Here is a 21,597-nt window from a genome sequence, read left to right as displayed (position 1 = left end):
CCCAAAAGTTCCTCAAGGCCGGGCATGCCCAGAAAATGTGTCCCTAGACAATTCCACCCCTTCGAGGAACTTTGCCTGGATGATGGTCCAATTCTTGGTTCTCTCTCTAGGTCCTACCAAATCCTGACAGACGCACAATACTCCACGGATCCGCCCTTCCTAGCTAAATGGAAAAGGGACTTACAAACTACATTCTCCAAACCACAGAAGGACAGAATACTCTTTTTCGCCCATAAGTCGTCACTCTGCAGTAAATATCAGGAGATCTCATATAAGCTGATCGTTGGGTGAAAGATCAACGAGACACGATGGCAGCCACTGTCCAAGGGGCCAGTCAAGGAAAGCTCAGAGCACTAAGGCGATAGCAGGCGACATCCTTCCAGCGAGAATATAAAGGTATTCCAGATGTCCCAGGTTTGTTTAAAAAATTCTTGTTTACCTTGTGATGTGAGGATCAAGTCCTCCATTTTTTTTAATGTCCTCTATTTTCCTGAGCCAGTGAGTAATGAAAGGGGGGGGAACATATTTTCCAATAGAGAGGGATGCAGGATTTCACCGCATTTATCACATGCCGTAAAAAAAAAAAAAATTTGTACTTCTTAATGGGAATCTGTGAATGGTGCAAGAGAAAGAATGCAGCCTCTTCCTGGATGAAGTCTGTGAATTTTTGTGTTATGCATCGGATCTCTGTCCAGAAGTCCACCAAGCTGGGGCAGGACCAAAAAATGTGGAGCAACGTGCCCTCTTCTTCTCCACACCTCCAGCATATGTTCAAGGAAGAGGGGAAACATTTATGCAGCTTTGATGGTGTCAAATACCACCTGGTGAGAAGTTTAAAATTCGTCTCCTGTATCTTCGTGCACAGCAAGGTTTTGAGAGCCAAAGTGATAATGCGTTGTCTCTGTGCTGGGGGAAACGAGTAATTAAGGTCCTTTTCCCAGTTGGACAGACAGGTTAAGTGTGGGTAATCTGTTTGAGAGAGAATGTGGGCCAAAGGGCCTTCGCTTCTGCATAGAGTCTCAAACTCTGTCTGAGGGCGGGCGAACGTTTGAGGATTGGGGATGGAATGGAGAAAATGATGTTGTTGCGCCGCTCTCCAAAAAGGCAGTGCGAAAAGCCCTGTCGGATCTGTTAGGGTTGAGAAAGAAGGCCATTTTCCATCAATGACGAATTTAGACAAATTGTCTAGGTTGGAATTTCTAAGTGGGTCCCCGGTTCAAAGTTTGGATGGCCACGTATAGGGAATAGGGGGGAAGTCAAAGACGTGAGTGTGTTTTGGGTAGCGATCAGGTGACTGACTTTCAACTAAGCCCCTATAGTGGGATGTGACGTCAATTCTGTGGGTAAATCCTTATAGCACCACATGGCGCTTCTTAGCGGAATTCGGGAGTGAGCTAAGAAAGTTTACCGGTTACATATCTGTCTATATTGTCCTGTCCAGACCCTGAATCGGGCAGGTTGTAGAGATCAGAGTAACATTTTTCAAAGACTTCGGCTATTTGGGTTGGGGTAGAGGCCCTCTGGCCATTCTCATCTATCAACTGTGGTATGTAAGAGGGAGATTTCAACTCCTTTACCGACCTGGCTAAGATTTTTCCGCATTTGTCCCCTGACTCCTACGTCAGTTTATGACAAAACTGGAGTGCCTCTTTCGCTTTATAATGGAGTAGGTCAGTAATCTGGGTATGGAGTGTCCCCAATTCAATCTCTAAGGTCCGTGAGGGGGCATGTTTATGTTTGGCTTCCACAGAGGCAAGTTCACAAAAACAGATTAGCAAGCTGTTCCTTCCGTGTTCGTTTGATGCGCACCCCGTGCCTGATAAGTACCCTGCAGAGTACTGACTTGTGAGCCTCCCAAATTATCCCCGGGTCGGAGTCCTGTGTTTAGTTTTCTTGGAAATAAAGGTCCAATTCCCTGGTCACATCTGCTAAAACTTCTGGTATCTGGAGGAGGCTCTCATTAAGGTGCCAGAATAGAGACCTAGGTGAGGGGTTCCTAGAGAGGGTGTAGGTAAGGGCTACAGGAGCGTGGTCGAGCCAAGTAATATTGCAGATGGAGGAAGAGCTCACCAAGTGCAGTTGGTCATGTGGAATCAAGAAGAAGTCTATCCTCAAGTATGATTTGTGAGGGGAAGAGCAAAAACAGTAGTCCCTTTCCCCAGAGTGTTGCAGACGCCAGACATCAACTAATTGGTCATTCAGCAAACACTTAGTAATCCGCTTTCTAGAGGAAATGAGGAGCGAGGAGCAAGAGGCAGAAGTGTCAACCGATGGCGAAAGGGGACATTAAAGTCCCCACCTAATATCAACTGGCCCTCCCGAAAGTCACATAATCTGTGCAGGGTAGTTCTGAGGAACGTGTCTTGGTGATCATTGGGAGTGTACACAGTGGCAAATGTAAAAAGGCGTTCTCCAATGTGGCCCCTAAGAAAAAGATATCGGCCCCCAGGGTCCACCAGAGAATCCTGGAGAACCCAGGGGAGCCTGCTAGAGATCAGAATGGAGACTCCCTTGGTCTTAGAGGAGGGGTTAGTAGAGTGGTAGACCTTAGGGAAGGATCTCGACCGTAGAAAGGGGAGGCTAGTATTTTTAAAATGTGTTTCTCGTATAAAGGCCACATCAGTACAGGAAGTCTTCAGTTCTCACAGGAGGATCCACCGTTTTTCAGGGGAGTTCAGTCCCTTAACGTTTAGAGAGGTGACCTTGACTGACTCTGCCATCGCTCCTCGGGGAGGGGGAGGGGGAGGGGGACGTCAGAGAAAAGCAAAGAAAGTTGAACCAAGGTAGGTTTTGGGTAGGTAATGGATGGCGGGAACTAAGGGGGAGAAAGGAAGGGCAAATGGAAGGAAAGGTAAGTGGAAAAAGAGGCCGGGCACCTCAACCCCAGGGGGAAAGGGAAATTAAGGGTTGTCCACACTCAACAGTACAGGAAGGGTATACTAAAACAGCACAATTATGCTATAGCGCTTACCAGATGTAAACTGAGTTTAAAGCGCTGTCCTACTTGGGTTGGTGGGTAGACAGGTCGGAGAGGGAGCCCTAGTCCCCCCCAGTCCCGGCAGTGGTAAATGTCACGTCTGATACCGGTATGCAAATAAAAGACAATCAGTAACATCATAGAACCAAAAAACAATAGTATAATCAAAACAGAGGTAGAGCATATAACTGTCAGCACTGAGGGGTCTCCTCGGCTCGCCCTAAATGTAGGCATGCACGAGGGAGCCCGTCACAACAGAAAAGGCATCACAGAATGGGATCCACCACCCCCCGTCCCATACCCCAAAAGTAAATGCAGTCCCCGAACAAATGCATTTCTCCCTTTGGCAGATTGTCCTCTCCTTACCCCCTCTCCCCCGTCCACGCCCCGGGGGGAAAAGGGGCAGGGAAGGGGGAGTTGAAGGGGGGAAAGGGGGGAGTGGAAGGGGGGAAAGGGGGATGGAAAGGAGGGAGGAAAGGGGGCTAAGGGAGGGGGGAAACAGGGGAGAGGGGACAAACATGCGGAAATGTCAAGTCCTTTAGCGCACTCCCACCAGCAAACACCCGGACCCCATAAATTTCAACTCCTCCCCTCCATGGTCACCACATCAAGATGAAAGAGGAGCAGCCCTGGTCGGTGCATGGAAAATACAGCAGGCAAGGGGCTGGGGCCACCATCCCTCCATCCCGAGCAGCAGTCCTGGGGCCCGCCAATTAGTGTCTCTCCTGCATCGCCATCGGGGGCTGTGTAGAGCATCCAGAGGGAGGCTGGGACTGCCCAAACAGTAAGGGGTAAATCCTCCAGAGGGGTCCAGAGTCACACTGGAGGGAAGCAGTGTCTCGTACCAATAGGCTCAATAAATAAGTCATCCAGGGTCCCCAAAAGCTGCAGAAGGCAATGTCGGCAAAGAGTAGGTGGGGCCAGAGGTGGGGGGCGAGGGGCGCAACCAGGGGGAAGGGACACATATGCGGGAATGTCAAGCCCTTCCAGTACAGTGCACTAGGTATCACTCAGACCCCCCAAAGTGCAACTCCCCCCCTCTAAGGTCAAGACTTCAGAAGGGAAGATGAGCCGCCCTGGTCTGTACATGAAAGAACCTGCTGCCAAGGGGTTGGGGCCATCATCCCTTCCTCCAATGGGAGATGCCACCGGCATGACAGCCCCGTGTCCTGTCAAGTGGTGCCCCACCGACAATGTCGTCGGTGTATATGTGGAGCATCCAGGGGGAGGCAGGGACCACCCAAACAGTGAGAGGTAAAGTCTCCAAGGGGGACCGGTGTCAGACAGGAGGATAGCGGTGTCTTGTACAAATTGGTTAATTAGACAAGTCATCCAGTGTGTTCCTGTGAGCAGCGGAAGGAAAGGTCGGTAAGGATTATGAATGGGTGGGGGCCAGAGAGCGCATAAAACTGCCACCAGATGACCGGGGCAGAGAGGGCAAAAGGATGAAAGTCAGATCTGGTAGGTGGGGGCGGGGGTGAGGAGTGTCCCTCATATTACTCACGTTGGCCATGCCTTGAAGCTGAGCGCTCTGCATACCCAGGACGTTCTTCTGTATAATCTAGCCTATCTGTATACATTAGCCTGTCTTATGTACGCATTAGCCTGTCTGTATCAACTAGCCGGTCCTCTGTATACACTAGTCCGTTTGTATACACTAGTGTATACAGATAGGCTAGATTATACAGAAGAACGTCCTGGATATGCAGAGATGGAGGCTAGGGTATACAGAGAGAGAGGCTGGTGTATGCAGACTTGCTAGTGTATACAGACTGACTAGTGTATACAGTAGATCAGCTAGTGTATACAGGGAGGCTAATGTCTACAGAAGACCGGCTAGTGTATACAGATAGGCTAGATTATAGAGAAGAACGTCCTGGGTATACAGAGAGAGAGGTTGGGTTACAAAGAGAGGCTAGTGTATGCAGACTTGCTAGTGTATACAGGCGGACTAGTGTATACAGAGAGGCTTGGGTATACAGAGAGATAATGTATAAAGAGATGCCAGTGTATACAAAAGACAACCAAGAGTAGACAGTGAGGCTCGTGTATACAGAAGACCGTCTACAGAGAGGCTAATTTGTACAAAAGAGGCTAGTGTATACAGACTTGCTAGTGTATACAGAGGACCGGCTAGTTTATACAGAGAGGCTAATGTGTACAAAAGACAGGCTAGTGTATACATATAGGCAAGATAGGCTAGATTATACAGAAGAACATCCTGGGTATGCAGAGTTCCAGGCTAAGGTATACAGAGAGAGAGGCTAGAGAACGCATACTTGCTAGTGTATACAGACGGACTAGTGTATACAGAGGACCGGCTAGTTTATACAGAGAGGCTAATGTGTACAAAAGACAGGCTAGTGTATACAAATAGGCTAGATTATAGAGAAGAACGTCCTGGTTATGCAGAGATGGAGGGTAGGGTATAAAGAGAGAGAGGCAGGGTTACACAGAGAGGCTAGTGTATGCAGACTTGCTAGTGTATACAGACGGACTAGTGTATACAGTAGACCAGCTAGTTTATACAGTGTGACTCTGGACCCCCCTGGAGGATTTACCCCTTACTGTTTGGGTAGTCCCAGCCTCCCTCTGGAAGCTCTACACAGCCCCCGATGGCGATGCAGGAGAGACACTAATTGGCGGGCCCCAGGACTGCTGCTCGGGTGAAGTCTCCCGTTGGATGGAGGGATGGTGGCCCCAGCCCCTTGCCTGCCGGATTTTCCATGCACCGACCAGGGCTGCTCCTCTTTCATCTTGATGTGGTGACCATGGAGGGGAGGAGTTGAAATTTATGGGGTCCGGGTGGTTGCTGGTGGGAGTGCGCTAAAGGACTTGACATTTCCACATGTTTGTCCCCTCTCCGCTGTCTCCCCCTCCCTTCCCACCCTTCCCTTCCCTACTTTCCCTCCCCCTTTCCCCCCTTCCACCCCCCCTTTTCCCCCCTTCCCTGCCCCTTTTCCCCCGGGGCATGGACGGGGGAGAGGGGGTAAGGAGAGGACAATCTGCCAAAGGGAGAATGCATTTGTTCGGGAACTGCATGTACTTTTGGGGTATGGGACGGGGGGTGGTGGATCCCATTCTGTCATGCCTTTTCTGTTGTGACGGGCTCCCTCGTGCATGCCTACATTTAGGGTGAGCCGAGGAGACCCCTCAGTGCTGACAGTTATATGCTCTACCTCTGTTTTGATTATACTATTGTTTTTTGGTTCTATGATGTTACTGATTGTCTTTTATTTTATGCCGGTATCAGATGTGACATTTACCACTGCCGGGACTGGGGGGACTAGGATTCGGGGGCTCCCTCTCCGACCTGTCTACCCGCCAACCCAAGTAGGACAGCGCTTTAAACCCAGTGTACATCTGGTAAGCGCTATAGCATAATTGTGCTGTTTTAGTATACCCTTCCTGTACTATTGAGTGCGGACAACCCTTAATTTCCCTCTCCCCCTGGGGTTGAGGTGCCCGGCCTCTTTTTCCCCTTACCTTTCCTTCCATTTGCCCTTCCTTTCTCCCCCTTAGTTCCCGCCATCCATTACCTACCCAAAACCTACTTTGGTTCAACTTTCTTTGCTTTTCTCTGACGTCCCCCTCCCCCTCCCCGAGGAGCGATGGCAGACTCAGTCAAGGTCACCTCTCTAAACGTTAAGGGACTGAACTCCCCTGAAAAACGGTGGATCCTCCTGTGAGAACTGAAGACTTCCTGTACTGATGTGGCCTTTATACAAGAAACACATTTTAAAAATACTAGCCTCCCCTTTCTACGGTCGAGATCCTTCCCTAAGGTCTACCATGCTACTAATCCCTCCTCTAAGACCAAGGCAGTCTCCATTCTGATCTCTAGCAGGCTTTCGCCATCGGTTGACACTTCTGCCTCTTGCTCCTCGCTCCTCATTTCCTCTAGAAAGCGGATTACTAAGTGTTTGCTGAATGACCAATTAGTTGATGTCTGGCGTCTGCAACACTCTGGGGAAAGGGACTACTCTTTTTGCTCTTCCCCTCACAAATCATACTTGAGGATAGACTTCTTCTTGATTCCACATGACCAACTGCACTTGGTGAGCTCTTCCTCCATCGGCCATATTACTTGGTCCGACGACGCTCCTGTAGCCCTTACCTACACCCTCTCTAGGAACCCCTCACCTAGGTCTCTATTCTGGCACCTTAATGAGAGCCTCCTCCAGATAACGGAAGTTTTAGCAGATGTGACCAGGGAATTGGACCTTTATTTACAAGAAAACTAAACGCAGGACTCCGACCCGGGGATAATTTGCGAGGCTCACAAGTCAGTACTCCGCAGGGTACTTATCAGGCACGGGGCGCGCATCAAACGAACATGGAAGGAACAGCTTGCTAATCTGTTTTGTGAACTTGCCTCTGTGGAAGCCAAACATAAACATGCCCCCTCACGGACCTTAGAGATTGAATTGGGGACACTCCATACCCAGATTACTGACCTACTCCATTATAAAGCGAAAGAGGCACTCCAGTTTTGTCGTAAACTGAAGTAGGAGTCAGGGGACAAATGCGGAAAAATCTTAGCCAGGTCGGTAAAGGAGTTGAAATCTGCCTCTTACATACCACAGTTGATAGATGAGAATGGCCAGAGGGCCTCTACCCTAACCCAAATAGCCGAAGTCTTTGAAAAATGTTACTCTGATCTCTACATCCTGCCCGATTCAGGGTCTGGACAGGACAATATAGACAGATATGTAACCGGTTCTGGTCTACCAACCCTCTCATCGGAATCATGGGAGTACTTGGAGGACCCGATCACACTGGAAGAAGTCCAGATGGCCGTGGGACCTCCAAGGTGGGTAAGGCTCCGGGCCCTGACGGATATACCGCACAATACTATAAGACCTTCCTCCCTATTCTCGGCCCGCGCTTGGTGAATTTATTTAATACTCTGAGCTCGAATAGGGATTTTCATGAGGATACCCTTAGAGCCCACATCTCGTTGATACCTAAGGAGGGCAAAGACCCGGGCCTATGTGGGAGCTACAGACCCATTTCCCTCCTAAATTCGGTCCTAAAACTATTCTCTAAAATCCTCGCCACGTGATTGGCACATCACTTGCAGTCCCTTATACATATTGACCAGTTGGGTTTTATTCCCACCAGGGAAGATAGGGACAACACCATTAAGGTGCTTACCCTGGTCCATAAAGCAAAGTCATCTGGGACCCCTTGTATTTTCGTGAGTACTGATGCCGAGAAGGCTTTTGATCGGGTCAAATGGACATTCATGTTCTCGGTCCTTCGCCATATAGGTCTGAGTGAACGGAAGCTGGCATGGATAAGTAAGATATACTGACGCCCTTCAGCTCAAGTCAAAGCGAATGGGGTGCTCTCATCTTCCCTTGACATTGGGAATGGGACCAGACAGGGTTGCCCCCTGTCGCCCCTGTCATTGGAACCCTTTCTCTCCACAATTCGACAAAACTCAGACATAACGGGACTTCAAATGGGTACTATTGAGTGCAAGATATCTGCCTACGTGGATGACATGCTTTTCTCGCTGACGAATCCCAGAGTTTCCTTGCCAAATCTCCTTCGGGAATTCCAGATATACGGGATACTTCTTGAAATCAGAGGCCATGGGGGTTGCAGTCCCCCCGCAAACGTTAATAGACTTGCAGTCCAATTTTCGATTTAAATGGACCCATACAGCCCTTAAGTACTTAGGTACTTACATTCCACCGGACATCGCGCGTACATTTATGTTGAACTTCCCCCCACCCTTTTTCACTAAGATCCGCAGTTTGCTTCACGGGTGGCATTCTGGCCTCCATTCCTGGTTCAGGAGATGCAATCTCATTAAAATGAACATACTCCCTAAATTTACCTATCTTTTCCAAGCTCCCTCCGATCCAGATTCCAGTCCCGTTTTTTAAGCAAGCTCAATCCTTGCTCACTCAATTTAACTGGGCCCACAAAAATCCCAGACTTAAGCGGTCACAGCTGACATTGTCTAAACAACAGGGAGGATTGGTTCTCCCTGACTTGCGACGCTACTACCTGGCCTCCCATCTGGGGCGTGTATTGCACTGGAATCAAAACAAACTTTCTTAGCTCACTCTTGAATTCTGCTAAGAAGCGCCATGTGGTGCTATAAGGATTTACCCACAGAATTGACGTCACATCCCACTATAGGGGCTTAGTTGAAAGTCAGTCACCTGATCACTACCCAAAACACACTCACGTCTTTGACTTCCCCCCTATTCCCTATACGTGGCCATCCGAACTTTGAACCGGGGACCCACTTAGAAATTCCAACCTAGACAATGTGTCTAAATTCGTCATTGATGGAAAATGGCCTTCTTTCTCAACCCTAACAGATCCGACAGGGCTTTTCGCACTGCCTTTTTGGAGAGCGGCGCAACAACATAATTTTCTCCATTCCATCCCCAATCCTCAAACGTTCGCCCGCCCTCAGACGGAGTTTGAGACTCTATGCGGGAGCGAAGGCCCTTTGGCCCACATTCTCTCTCCCACAGATTACCCACACTTAACCTGTCTGTCCAACTGGGAAAAGGACCTTAATTGCTCGTTTTCCCCAGCACAGAGACAACGCATTATCACTTTGGCTCTCAAACCCTCGCTGTGCACGAAGATACAGGAAACTAATTTTTAACTTCTCACCAGGTGGTATTTGACACCATCAAAGCTGCATAAATGTTTCCTCTCTTCCTCGAACATATGCTGGAGGTGTGGAGAAGAAGAGGGCACGTTGCTCCACATTTTTTGGTCCTGCCCCAGCTTGGTGGACTTCTGGACAGAGATCCGATGCATAACACAAAAATTCACAGACTTCTCCATCCAGGAAGAGGCTGCATTCTTTCTCTTGTACCATTCACAGATTCCCATTAAGAAGTACAAAAACAATCAATTTTACGGCATGTGATAAATGCGGCGAAATCCTGCATCCCTCTCTATTGGAAAAAATGCCCCCCCCCTTTCATTACTCACTGGCTTAGGAAAATAGAGGACATTAAAAAAAAATGGAGGACTTGATCCTCACATCACAAGGTAAACAAGAATTTTTTAAACAAACCTGGGACATCTGGAATACCTTTATATTCTCGCTGGAAGGATGTCGCCTGCAATCGCCTTAGTGCTCTGAGCTTTCCTTGACTGGCCCCTTGGACAGTGGCTGCCATCGTTTCTCCTCCCCTTCTTCTCATTTCCTGATCTTTCACCCCTTCTCTTTTCTGCCTTCCTCCCCTATCTCTCACCCCCTCCACCCCCTCTCTCTTTTGGAAAAAGTGGAAAATTGGGAATGACGGCCCCACACCCCCCTCTGGATGGATTATGCCGGAGGGACCTGGGGTTTGTGTGACCCTGGATCTTGGTACAGTACTTTATCTGTGCCTCGAATCATTGTGATTGATGGAAGGCAGACTCACAGTTGCGAATATACCTGTATCAAGTATTGTTCAGCTGCTTTTTGCTCTGTATTTCTCTGTTGCATTATGTACTCGGGGGACCGTCTTCCCTTGTTTGGAGAAAAAATTATATTTGAAAAAAAAAAGAAGCCTGGGTATTCCCAGGCGGTCTCCCATCGAGGCATTAACCAGGCCTGACCCTGCTTAGCCTCCAAGATCAGATGAGATGGAACAGATTCAGGGGGATGTGGCCGTAGCCGATATCTTTCAGCACTCTCAACTCTCTTGACAAACGCCAAGATGGTCACCTTGGGAACAAGCGGAAAAAAAATAGGTCAACGGCAACAACATAAAAAGAACACTACGGCATCTGGAAATCCCAGGCGGTCTCCCATCCGGGTACTAAACTGGTCCCAACCCTGCTTAGCCTCTGAGATCAGATGAGATTGGGCTCTTTCAGGGTGATGTGGCCGTAGGAGAGTTCTTCAGGCACTCTCAACCCTCTTGACTAACGCCAAGATGTTCACCTTGGGAAACAAACAAAAAAAGATAAGTCAATGCCAAGAACTTAAAAAAAAAAGCCTATGGCATCGATAAATCCCAGGCGGTCTCCCATCCAGGTACTAACCGGGTCCCAACCCTGCTTAGCCTCTGAGATCAAATTAGATTGGGCTCTTTCAGGGTGATGCGGCCATAGTAGATTTTTTCAGGCACGCTCAACCCTCTTGACAAACGCCAAGATGGTCACCTTGGGAAACAAACAAAAAAAACAAGTCAACGCCAACAACATTAAGAGAAGCCTACAGCACCTAGTATTCCCAGGCGGTCTCCCATCCAGGTATTAACAAGGCGCGACCCTTTCTAGCCTCTGAGATCAGAGGAGATTGGGCGCTTTCAGGGTGATGTGCCCATAGGCAATCTCTTTGGGCACTCTCATCCCTCTTGAATAATGCCAAGATAGTCACCCTGGGAAACAAGCGAAAAAAAACAGGTCAACGCCAACAACATAAGAAGAAGAATACGCTACCTGGTATTCCAAGGCCGTCTCCCATACAGTACTAACTAGGCCCAACCCTTCTTAGCCTCAGAGATCAGAAGAGATAGGGTTCTTTCAGGGTGATGCGGCTGTAAGCGATCTCTTTAGGCACTCTCAACCCTCTTGACAAATGCCAAGATGATCACATTGGGAAACAAGCGAAAAAAACAGGTCAACACCAACAACATAAAAAGAAGCCTGCGGCATCTGGAAAACCCAGGTGGTCTCCCATCCAGGTACAAACCAGGCCCAACCCTGCTTAGCCTCTGAGACCAGACGAGATTGGGCGCTTTCAGGGTGTTGTGCCCAAAGGCAGTTTCTTTGTGCACTCTCAACCCTCTCGACAAATGCCAAGATGGTCACCTTGGGAAACAAGGGAAAAAAAACAGGTCAACGCCGACAACATAATGAGAAGCCTACGGCACCTGGTATTCCCAGGCTGTCTCCCATCCAGGTACTAACCAGGCCCATCGCTGCTTAGCCTCCGAGATCAGTTGAGATTGGGCTCTTTCAGGGTGATTTGGCCGTAGGCACTCTCTTTGGGCACTCTAAAGCCTCTTGACAAAGGCCAAGATGGTCACCTTGGGAAACAAGTAAAAAAAAAAAATGTCAAAGCCAACAACATAAAAAGAAGCCTACGGCATCCGGTATTCCCAGGCGGTCTCCCAATCAAGACACTAACCAGGCCAGATCCTTCTATGGCACCTGGTCTTCCCAGACAGTCTCCCATCCAGGTACTAGCCAGGCCTGACGCTGCTTAGCCTCTGAAATCAGACAAGATCGGGTGCTTTCAGGGTGATGTGGCCGTAAGCATTCTCTTCAAGACGCGCCCAACCCTCTTGACAAACGCCAAGATGGTCGCCTTGAGAAACAAGGGAAAAAAACAGGTCAAAGCCAACAACATAAAAGAAGCCTATGGCACCTGGTATTCCCAGCCGGTCTCCCATCCAGGTACTAACCAGGCCCGACACTGTTTAGCCTCTGAGATCAGATGAGATTGGGCGCTTTCTGGGTGATGGGGCCGTAGGTGATCTCTTCGGGCACTCTCAACCCTCTTGACAAACGCCAAGATGGTCACCTTGGGAAACAAGTGAAAAAAAAAACAGGTCAAGGCCAACAACATAAAAAGAAGCCTACAGCACCTAGTATTCCCAGGTGGTCTCCAATCCAGGTACTAGCAAGGCCCAACCCTGTTTGGCCTCTGAGATCAGAGGAGATCGGGCGCTTTCAGGGTTATGTGCCCATTGGCAATCTCTTTGGGCACTCTCAACCCTCTTGACAAATGCCAAGATAGTCACCTTGAGATACAAGCGAAAAAAAAACAGGTCAATGTTAACAACATAAAAAGAAGAATACGCTGAGCCGAGCTTTCTGACCCTCCGTTTAACTTGTTTAGTGCTTATCAACTTCGTCACTTTCTTCTGGCCATACAAAGAGCCCCCTACACTCCTAGAGACCTGACGCCCTATGAATCCATCTGTCACAAAAGGGACAGGGTGTGTCTATCGCACACACACACCCTCTCCCATGGTCCCGGTATCTGAATTGCACCTCCAACAAACATCCGGGATCGATCTATTCATTTTATTCAGAAGGTATGGGACTCTATACCAGCGTGAGACTATCTTGTATCCTGATTCTTGATATTGGTTGCGATGTTAGCTTTATGTACTAAGGTCAGCATCTTCCCTATCTGTTGTGGGGTAGATGTGATGCCTAAGTCCCACTCCCATTTGTGGATAAGTATGTTTGCCGCGCCAGAGGAACTTGATAAAGATTGAGATGAACCGCATGAAAGAAAGTCTGGGGTATTTTGATAGGTAAGGCTTGTAGTAGATACAGAAGTTGTGGCATCGCGTTCATCTTCAACACATTACAGCGTCCGAACCATGACAGAGCTAGTGGGTCCCATCTTTTAAGGTCCGCTGTAAGCCCATAGGCTTCTTTTTATGTTGTTGGCTTTGACTTGTTTTTTTCGCTTGTTTCTCAAGGCGACCATCTTGGCGTTTTTCAAGAGGGTTGGGCGTGTCTTGAAGAGAACGCTTATGGCCACATCACCCTGAAAGCACCCGATCTCATCTGATTTCAGAAGCTAAGCAGCATCAGGCCTGGTTAGTACCTGGATGTGAGACTGCCTGGGAAGACCAGGTGCCATAGAAGGATCTGGTCTGGTTAGTGTCTTGATTGGGAGATCGCCTGGGAATACTGGATGCCATAGGCTTCTTTTTATGTTGTTGGCTTTGACCTGTTTTTTTACCTTGTTTCCCAAGGTGACCATCTTGGCCTTTGTCAAGAGGCTTCAGAGTGCCCAAAGAGAGTGCCTACGGCCAAATCACCCTGAAAGAGCCCAATCTCATCTGATCTCAGAGGCTAAGCAGCGATGGGACTGGTTAGTACCTGGATGGGAGACAGCCTGGGAATACCAGGTGCCGTAGGCTTCTCATTATGTTTACGGCGTTGACCTGTTTTTTTCCCTTGTTTCCCAAGGTGACCATCTTGGCATGTGTCAAGAGGGTTGAGAGTGCACAAAGAAATTGCCTATGGGCACAACACCCTGAAAGTACCCAATCTCGTTTGGTCTCAGAGGCTAAGCAGGGTTGGGCCTGGTTTGTACCTGGATGGGAGACCGCCTGGGTTTTCCAGATGCCGCAGGCTTCTTTTTATGTTGTTGGCGTTGACCTGTTTTTTTCGCTTGTTTCCCAATGTGATCATCTTGGCATTTGTCAAGAGGGTTGAGAGTGCCTAAAGAGATCGCTTACAGCTGCATCACCCTGAAAGCACCCTATCTCTTCTGATCTCAGAGGCTAAGAAGGGTTGGGCCTAGTTAGTACTTGAATGGGAGACGGCCTTGGAATACCAGGTGCCGTATTCTTCTTTTTATGTAGCTGGCGTTGACCTGTTTTTTTTTTCGCTTGTTTTCCAGGGTGACTATCATTTGTGAGAGTATTTATCGTCGCGGTCACCTCCACCCAAAAGTTCCTCAAGGCCGGGCATGCCCAGAAAATGTGTCCCTAGACAATTCCACCCCTTCGAGGAACTTTGCCTGGATGATGGTCCAATTCTTGGTTCTCTCTCTAGGTCCTACCAAATCCTGACAGACGCACAATACTCCACGGATCCGCCCTTCCTAGCTAAATGGAAAAGGGACTTACAAACTACATTCTCCAAACCACAGAAGGACAGAATACTCTTTTTCGCCCATAAGTCGTCACTCTGCAGTAAATATCAGGAGATCTCATATAAGCTGATCGTTGGGTGAAAGATCAACGAGACACGATGGCAGCCACTGTCCAAGGGGCCAGTCAAGGAAAGCTCAGAGCACTAAGGCGATAGCAGGCGACATCCTTCCAGCGAGAATATAAAGGTATTCCAGATGTCCCAGGTTTGTTTAAAAAATTCTTGTTTACCTTGTGATGTGAGGATCAAGTCCTCCATTTTTTTTAATGTCCTCTATTTTCCTGAGCCAGTGAGTAATGAAAGGGGGGGGAACATATTTTCCAATAGAGAGGGATGCAGGATTTCACCGCATTTATCACATGCCGTAAAAAAAAAAAAAATTTGTACTTCTTAATGGGAATCTGTGAATGGTGCAAGAGAAAGAATGCAGCCTCTTCCTGGATGAAGTCTGTGAATTTTTGTGTTATGCATCGGATCTCTGTCCAGAAGTCCACCAAGCTGGGGCAGGACCAAAAAATGTGGAGCAACGTGCCCTCTTCTTCTCCACACCTCCAGCATATGTTCAAGGAAGAGGGGAAACATTTATGCAGCTTTGATGGTGTCAAATACCACCTGGTGAGAAGTTTAAAATTCGTCTCCTGTATCTTCGTGCACAGCAAGGTTTTGAGAGCCAAAGTGATAATGCGTTGTCTCTGTGCTGGGGGAAACGAGTAATTAAGGTCCTTTTCCCAGTTGGACAGACAGGTTAAGTGTGGGTAATCTGTTTGAGAGAGAATGTGGGCCAAAGGGCCTTCGCTTCTGCATAGAGTCTCAAACTCTGTCTGAGGGCGGGCGAACGTTTGAGGATTGGGGATGGAATGGAGAAAATGATGTTGTTGCGCCGCTCTCCAAAAAGGCAGTGCGAAAAGCCCTGTCGGATCTGTTAGGGTTGAGAAAGAAGGCCATTTTCCATCAATGACGAATTTAGACAAATTGTCTAGGTTGGAATTTCTAAGTGGGTCCCCGGTTCAAAGTTTGGATGGCCACGTATAGGGAATAGGGGGGAAGTCAAAGACGTGAGTGTGTTTTGGGTAGCGATCAGGTGACTGACTTTCAACTAAGCCCCTATAGTGGGATGTGACGTCAATTCTGTGGGTAAATCCTTATAGCACCACATGGCGCTTCTTAGCGGAATTCGGGAGTGAGCTAAGAAAGTTTACCGGTTACATATCTGTCTATATTGTCCTGTCCAGACCCTGAATCGGGCAGGTTGTAGAGATCAGAGTAACATTTTTCAAAGACTTCGGCTATTTGGGTTGGGGTAGAGGCCCTCTGGCCATTCTCATCTATCAACTGTGGTATGTAAGAGGGAGATTTCAACTCCTTTACCGACCTGGCTAAGATTTTTCCGCATTTGTCCCCTGACTCCTACGTCAGTTTATGACAAAACTGGAGTGCCTCTTTCGCTTTATAATGGAGTAGGTCAGTAATCTGGGTATGGAGTGTCCCCAATTCAATCTCTAAGGTCCGTGAGGGGGCATGTTTATGTTTGGCTTCCACAGAGGCAAGTTCACAAAAACAGATTAGCAAGCTGTTCCTTCCGTGTTCGTTTGATGCGCACCCCGTGCCTGATAAGTACCCTGCAGAGTACTGACTTGTGAGCCTCCCAAATTATCCCCGGGTCGGAGTCCTGTGTTTAGTTTTCTTGGAAATAAAGGTCCAATTCCCTGGTCACATCTGCTAAAACTTCTGGTATCTGGAGGAGGCTCTCATTAAGGTGCCAGAATAGAGACCTAGGTGAGGGGTTCCTAGAGAGGGTGTAGGTAAGGGCTACAGGAGCGTGGTCGAGCCAAGTAATATTGCAGATGGAGGAAGAGCTCACCAAGTGCAGTTGGTCATGTGGAATCAAGAAGAAGTCTATCCTCAAGTATGATTTGTGAGGGGAAGAGCAAAAACAGTAGTCCCTTTCCCCAGAGTGTTGCAGACGCCAGACATCAACTAATTGGTCATTCAGCAAACACTTAGTAATCCGCTTTCTAGAGGAAATGAGGAGCGAGGAGCAAGAGGCAGAAGTGTCAACCGATGGCGAAAGGGGACATTAAAGTCCCCACCTAATATCAACTGGCCCTCCCGAAAGTCACATAATCTGTGCAGGGTAGTTCTGAGGAACGTGTCTTGGTGATCATTGGGAGTGTACACAGTGGCAAATGTAAAAAGGCGTTCTCCAATGTGGCCCCTAAGAAAAAGATATCGGCCCCCAGGGTCCACCAGAGAATCCTGGAGAACCCAGGGGAGCCTGCTAGAGATCAGAATGGAGACTCCCTTGGTCTTAGAGGAGGGGTTAGTAGAGTGGTAGACCTTAGGGAAGGATCTCGACCGTAGAAAGGGGAGGCTAGTATTTTTAAAATGTGTTTCTCGTATAAAGGCCACATCAGTACAGGAAGTCTTCAGTTCTCACAGGAGGATCCACCGTTTTTCAGGGGAGTTCAGTCCCTTAACGTTTAGAGAGGTGACCTTGACTGACTCTGCCATCGCTCCTCGGGGAGGGGGAGGGGGAGGGGGACGTCAGAGAAAAGCAAAGAAAGTTGAACCAAGGTAGGTTTTGGGTAGGTAATGGATGGCGGGAACTAAGGGGGAGAAAGGAAGGGCAAATGGAAGGAAAGGTAAGTGGAAAAAGAGGCCGGGCACCTCAACCCCAGGGGGAAAGGGAAATTAAGGGTTGTCCACACTCAACAGTACAGGAAGGGTATACTAAAACAGCACAATTATGCTATAGCGCTTACCAGATGTAAACTGAGTTTAAAGCGCTGTCCTACTTGGGTTGGTGGGTAGACAGGTCGGAGAGGGAGCCCTAGTCCCCCCCAGTCCCGGCAGTGGTAAATGTCACGTCTGATACCGGTATGCAAATAAAAGACAATCAGTAACATCATAGAACCAAAAAACAATAGTATAATCAAAACAGAGGTAGAGCATATAACTGTCAGCACTGAGGGGTCTCCTCGGCTCGCCCTAAATGTAGGCATGCACGAGGGAGCCCGTCACAACAGAAAAGGCATCACAGAATGGGATCCACCACCCCCCGTCCCATACCCCAAAAGTAAATGCAGTCCCCGAACAAATGCATTTCTCCCTTTGGCAGATTGTCCTCTCCTTACCCCCTCTCCCCCGTCCACGCCCCGGGGGGAAAAGGGGCAGGGAAGGGGGAGTTGAAGGGGGGAAAGGGGGGAGTGGAAGGGGGGAAAGGGGGATGGAAAGGAGGGAGGAAAGGGGGCTAAGGGAGGGGGGAAACAGGGGAGAGGGGACAAACATGCGGAAATGTCAAGTCCTTTAGCGCACTCCCACCAGCAAACACCCGGACCCCATAAATTTCAACTCCTCCCCTCCATGGTCACCACATCAAGATGAAAGAGGAGCAGCCCTGGTCGGTGCATGGAAAATACAGCAGGCAAGGGGCTGGGGCCACCATCCCTCCATCCCGAGCAGCAGTCCTGGGGCCCGCCAATTAGTGTCTCTCCTGCATCGCCATCGGGGGCTGTGTAGAGCATCCAGAGGGAGGCTGGGACTGCCCAAACAGTAAGGGGTAAATCCTCCAGAGGGGTCCAGAGTCACACTGGAGGGAAGCAGTGTCTCGTACCAATAGGCTCAATAAATAAGTCATCCAGGGTCCCCAAAAGCTGCAGAAGGCAATGTCGGCAAAGAGTAGGTGGGGCCAGAGGTGGGGGGCGAGGGGCGCAACCAGGGGGAAGGGACACATATGCGGGAATGTCAAGCCCTTCCAGTACAGTGCACTAGGTATCACTCAGACCCCCCAAAGTGCAACTCCCCCCCTCTAAGGTCAAGACTTCAGAAGGGAAGATGAGCCGCCCTGGTCTGTACATGAAAGAACCTGCTGCCAAGGGGTTGGGGCCATCATCCCTTCCTCCAATGGGAGATGCCACCGGCATGACAGCCCCGTGTCCTGTCAAGTGGTGCCCCACCGACAATGTCGTCGGTGTATATGTGGAGCATCCAGGGGGAGGCAGGGACCACCCAAACAGTGAGAGGTAAAGTCTCCAAGGGGGACCGGTGTCAGACAGGAGGATAGCGGTGTCTTGTACAAATTGGTTAATTAGACAAGTCATCCAGTGTGTTCCTGTGAGCAGCGGAAGGAAAGGTCGGTAAGGATTATGAATGGGTGGGGGCCAGAGAGCGCATAAAACTGCCACCAGATGACCGGGGCAGAGAGGGCAAAAGGATGAAAGTCAGATCTGGTAGGTGGGGGCGGGGGTGAGGAGTGTCCCTCATATTACTCACGTTGGCCATGCCTTGAAGCTGAGCGCTCTGCATACCCAGGACGTTCTTCTGTATAATCTAGCCTATCTGTATACATTAGCCTGTCTTATGTACGCATTAGCCTGTCTGTATCAACTAGCCGGTCCTCTGTATACACTAGTCCGTTTGTATACACTAGTGTATACAGATAGGCTAGATTATACAGAAGAACGTCCTGGATATGCAGAGATGGAGGCTAGGGTATACAGAGAGAGAGGCTGGTGTATGCAGACTTGCTAGTGTATACAGACTGACTAGTGTATACAGTAGACCAGCTAGTGTATACAGGGAGGCTAATGTCTACAGAAGACCGGCTAGTGTATACAGATAGGCTAGATTATAGAGAAGAACGTCCTGGGTATACAGAGAGAGAGGTTGGGTTACAAAGAGAGGCTAGTGTATGCAGACTTGCTAGTGTATACAGGCGGACTAGTGTATACAGAGAGGCTTGGGTATACAGAGAGATAATGTATAAAGAGATGCCAGTGTATACAAAAGACAACCAAGAGTAGACAGTGAGGCTCGTGTATACAGAAGACCGTCTACAGAGAGGCTAATTTGTACTAAAGAGGCTAGTGTATACAGACTTGCTAGTGTATACAGAGGACCGGCTAGTTTATACAGAGAGGCTAATGTGTACAAAAGACAGGCTAGTGTATACATATAGGCAAGATAGGCTAGATTATACAGAAGAACATCCTGGGTATGCAGAGTTCCAGGCTAAGGTATACAGAGAGAGAGGCTAGAGAACGCATACTTGCTAGTGTATACAGACGGACTAGTGTATACAGAGGACCGGCTAGTTTATACAGAGAGGCTAATGTGTACAAAAGACAGGCTAGTGTATACAAATAGGCTAGATTATAGAGAAGAACGTCCTGGTTATGCAGAGATGGAGGGTAGGGTATAAAGAGAGAGAGGCAGGGTTACACAGAGAGGCTAGTGTATGCAGACTTGCTAGTGTATACAGACGGACTAGTGTATACAGTAGACCAGCTAGTTTATACAGGGAGGCTAATGTCTACAGAAGACTGGCTAGTGTATACAGATAGGCTAGATTATAGAGAAGAACGTCCTGGGTATACAGAGATGGAGGCTAGGGTATACAGAGAGAGAGGTTGGGTTACAAAGAGAGGCTAGTGTATGCAGACTTGCTAGTGCATACAGAGAGGCTTGGGTATACAGAGAGATAATGTATAAAGAGATGCTAGTGTATACAAAAGTCAACCAAGAGTAGAGAGTGAGGCTCTTGTATACAGAAGACCGGCTACAGAGAGGCTAATTTGTACAAAAGACAGGATAGTGTATACAGATAGGCTAGATTATACAGAGGAAGGTCCTGGGTATGCAGAGATGGAGGCTAGGGAATCCAGAGAGAGACTGTTTTACACAGAGAGGCTAGAGTATGCAGAAGACCGGCTAGCGTGTAAAGAAGACTTTTAATTTTAGATAATGCAACAACTTCTGAAACATGTAAAGAGTTACAGTGCTTTTTTTATTAGTTATTGGTTTGGCAGTACATGGTTTATTTTGATGTAAGATAGTTTTAGACGACTTTATTATTAGCATTATTCGCATTATTCATATTTATTATGCAGAGTGTAAGTATTGCACTGAGACGATATTGCTTTTGAAAGATGTGTATTATTACACATAGCATTGTTACCAGACCAATAGGACAATTTACATGGCTTAATATTGCAGAGCGTAATTTAACAGGAAAGAAATCCAAAGCGTTAGTTGCAATAGCTTCATAAAACTGAGAAATCATTGCATTACTCTATATTTAAACGTTGTTCCGGTAGCACTGAGAAGACGATATTAGATGAGTGATCTACACATTTCGTTTACTATTGCAGACAGAAACCGGCTAAATGTTAATATCTTAATATGTGCTGCGTGTAAGGTAGAAATAAGATGGTTTTGTGTGAGTTGGTTTACCAGGATTTAGAGATAGTAATCTGTTTATTCTTATAATAAATATAGCAAAATAACTCAGATTAATATTGAGACAGTATATACAGGTCGGGTTTAAGTGGAAATACACGAAATAACAGCAACGACGTGTGTAGGTTTTTATCAATCAGGTTCATTACGTGTCTTTAATCATTTAGTGAATATACCCCAAATATAGCATAATGATGAGAAAGGATAATAACTGGCAGAGGATAACATGGCAAAAAGACAAACTGCATTAGAAATGTGAATATGAATTAGAGATGAAATGTAAATCCCCATTGGTTACTTACAGGTATTACAGGTTAACCGGACTACGTACAGCAAAGTGTGAGCTAAGCAGCTAAATATTCTGCAATAGCAGAGATTAAGTATTGCAGTAGAAAAGCGTTAGTTTTCAGTCAAAATGACTGAGAAATCATTTCATTACTCTAAATGTAAAAGTTATCCCGGTAGCACTGAGTGAACTGATATTAGATGAGTGATCGTTGTAGTACAAATTCAGTTTTCTATAGCAGAGAGATACTAGCTAAATGTGAGAAGAGCAATTAAACTGTTCACAGTAGCATTGCATTACTCTTAATATGTGCAGCGTGTAAAGAAGCAATAAGATGGTTTTGTATTATCCTAAAATTAGCAGTATACGTAATAAAGGTGAGTAGGTAACCTGGATTTAGACATAGCAAACTCTACAATCTAATTTAGCAAAATTAGAACGGATAATATTGAGACAGTATATACAAGTCGAGTTTAAGTGGAAATACACAAAATAT

At 47.7% G+C, this 21,597-nt stretch overlaps 5 pseudogenes; 2 read left to right on the top strand and 3 right to left on the bottom strand.

The window, feature by feature from the left end:
* Positions 1 to 10,723: 10,723 nt before the first annotated feature.
* On the bottom strand, positions 10,724 to 10,843 carry LOC143952566 (5S ribosomal RNA; annotated as a pseudogene).
* A 971-nt stretch (positions 10,844 to 11,814) lies between these two features.
* On the bottom strand, positions 11,815 to 11,933 carry LOC143956690 (5S ribosomal RNA; annotated as a pseudogene).
* A 378-nt stretch (positions 11,934 to 12,311) lies between these two features.
* On the bottom strand, positions 12,312 to 12,430 carry LOC143947138 (5S ribosomal RNA; annotated as a pseudogene).
* Positions 12,431 to 13,442: 1,012 nt separating this feature from the next.
* LOC143952655 (5S ribosomal RNA) lies at positions 13,443 to 13,561 on the top strand (annotated as a pseudogene).
* A 159-nt stretch (positions 13,562 to 13,720) lies between these two features.
* On the top strand, positions 13,721 to 13,839 carry LOC143947182 (5S ribosomal RNA; annotated as a pseudogene).
* Positions 13,840 to 21,597: the final 7,758 nt, after the last annotated feature.

Source organism: Lithobates pipiens, unplaced genomic scaffold (genome assembly GCF_037356315.1).
Source record: "Lithobates pipiens isolate NorthernLeopardFrog02 unplaced genomic scaffold, aLitPip1_a1.2 Scaffold_10, whole genome shotgun sequence".
In the NCBI taxonomy this organism is placed as follows: Eukaryota; Metazoa; Chordata; class Amphibia; order Anura; family Ranidae; genus Lithobates; species Lithobates pipiens.
The sequence above is the reverse complement of the archived record's forward strand: the minus strand, read 5'-3'. Positions and strand labels throughout refer to the sequence as shown.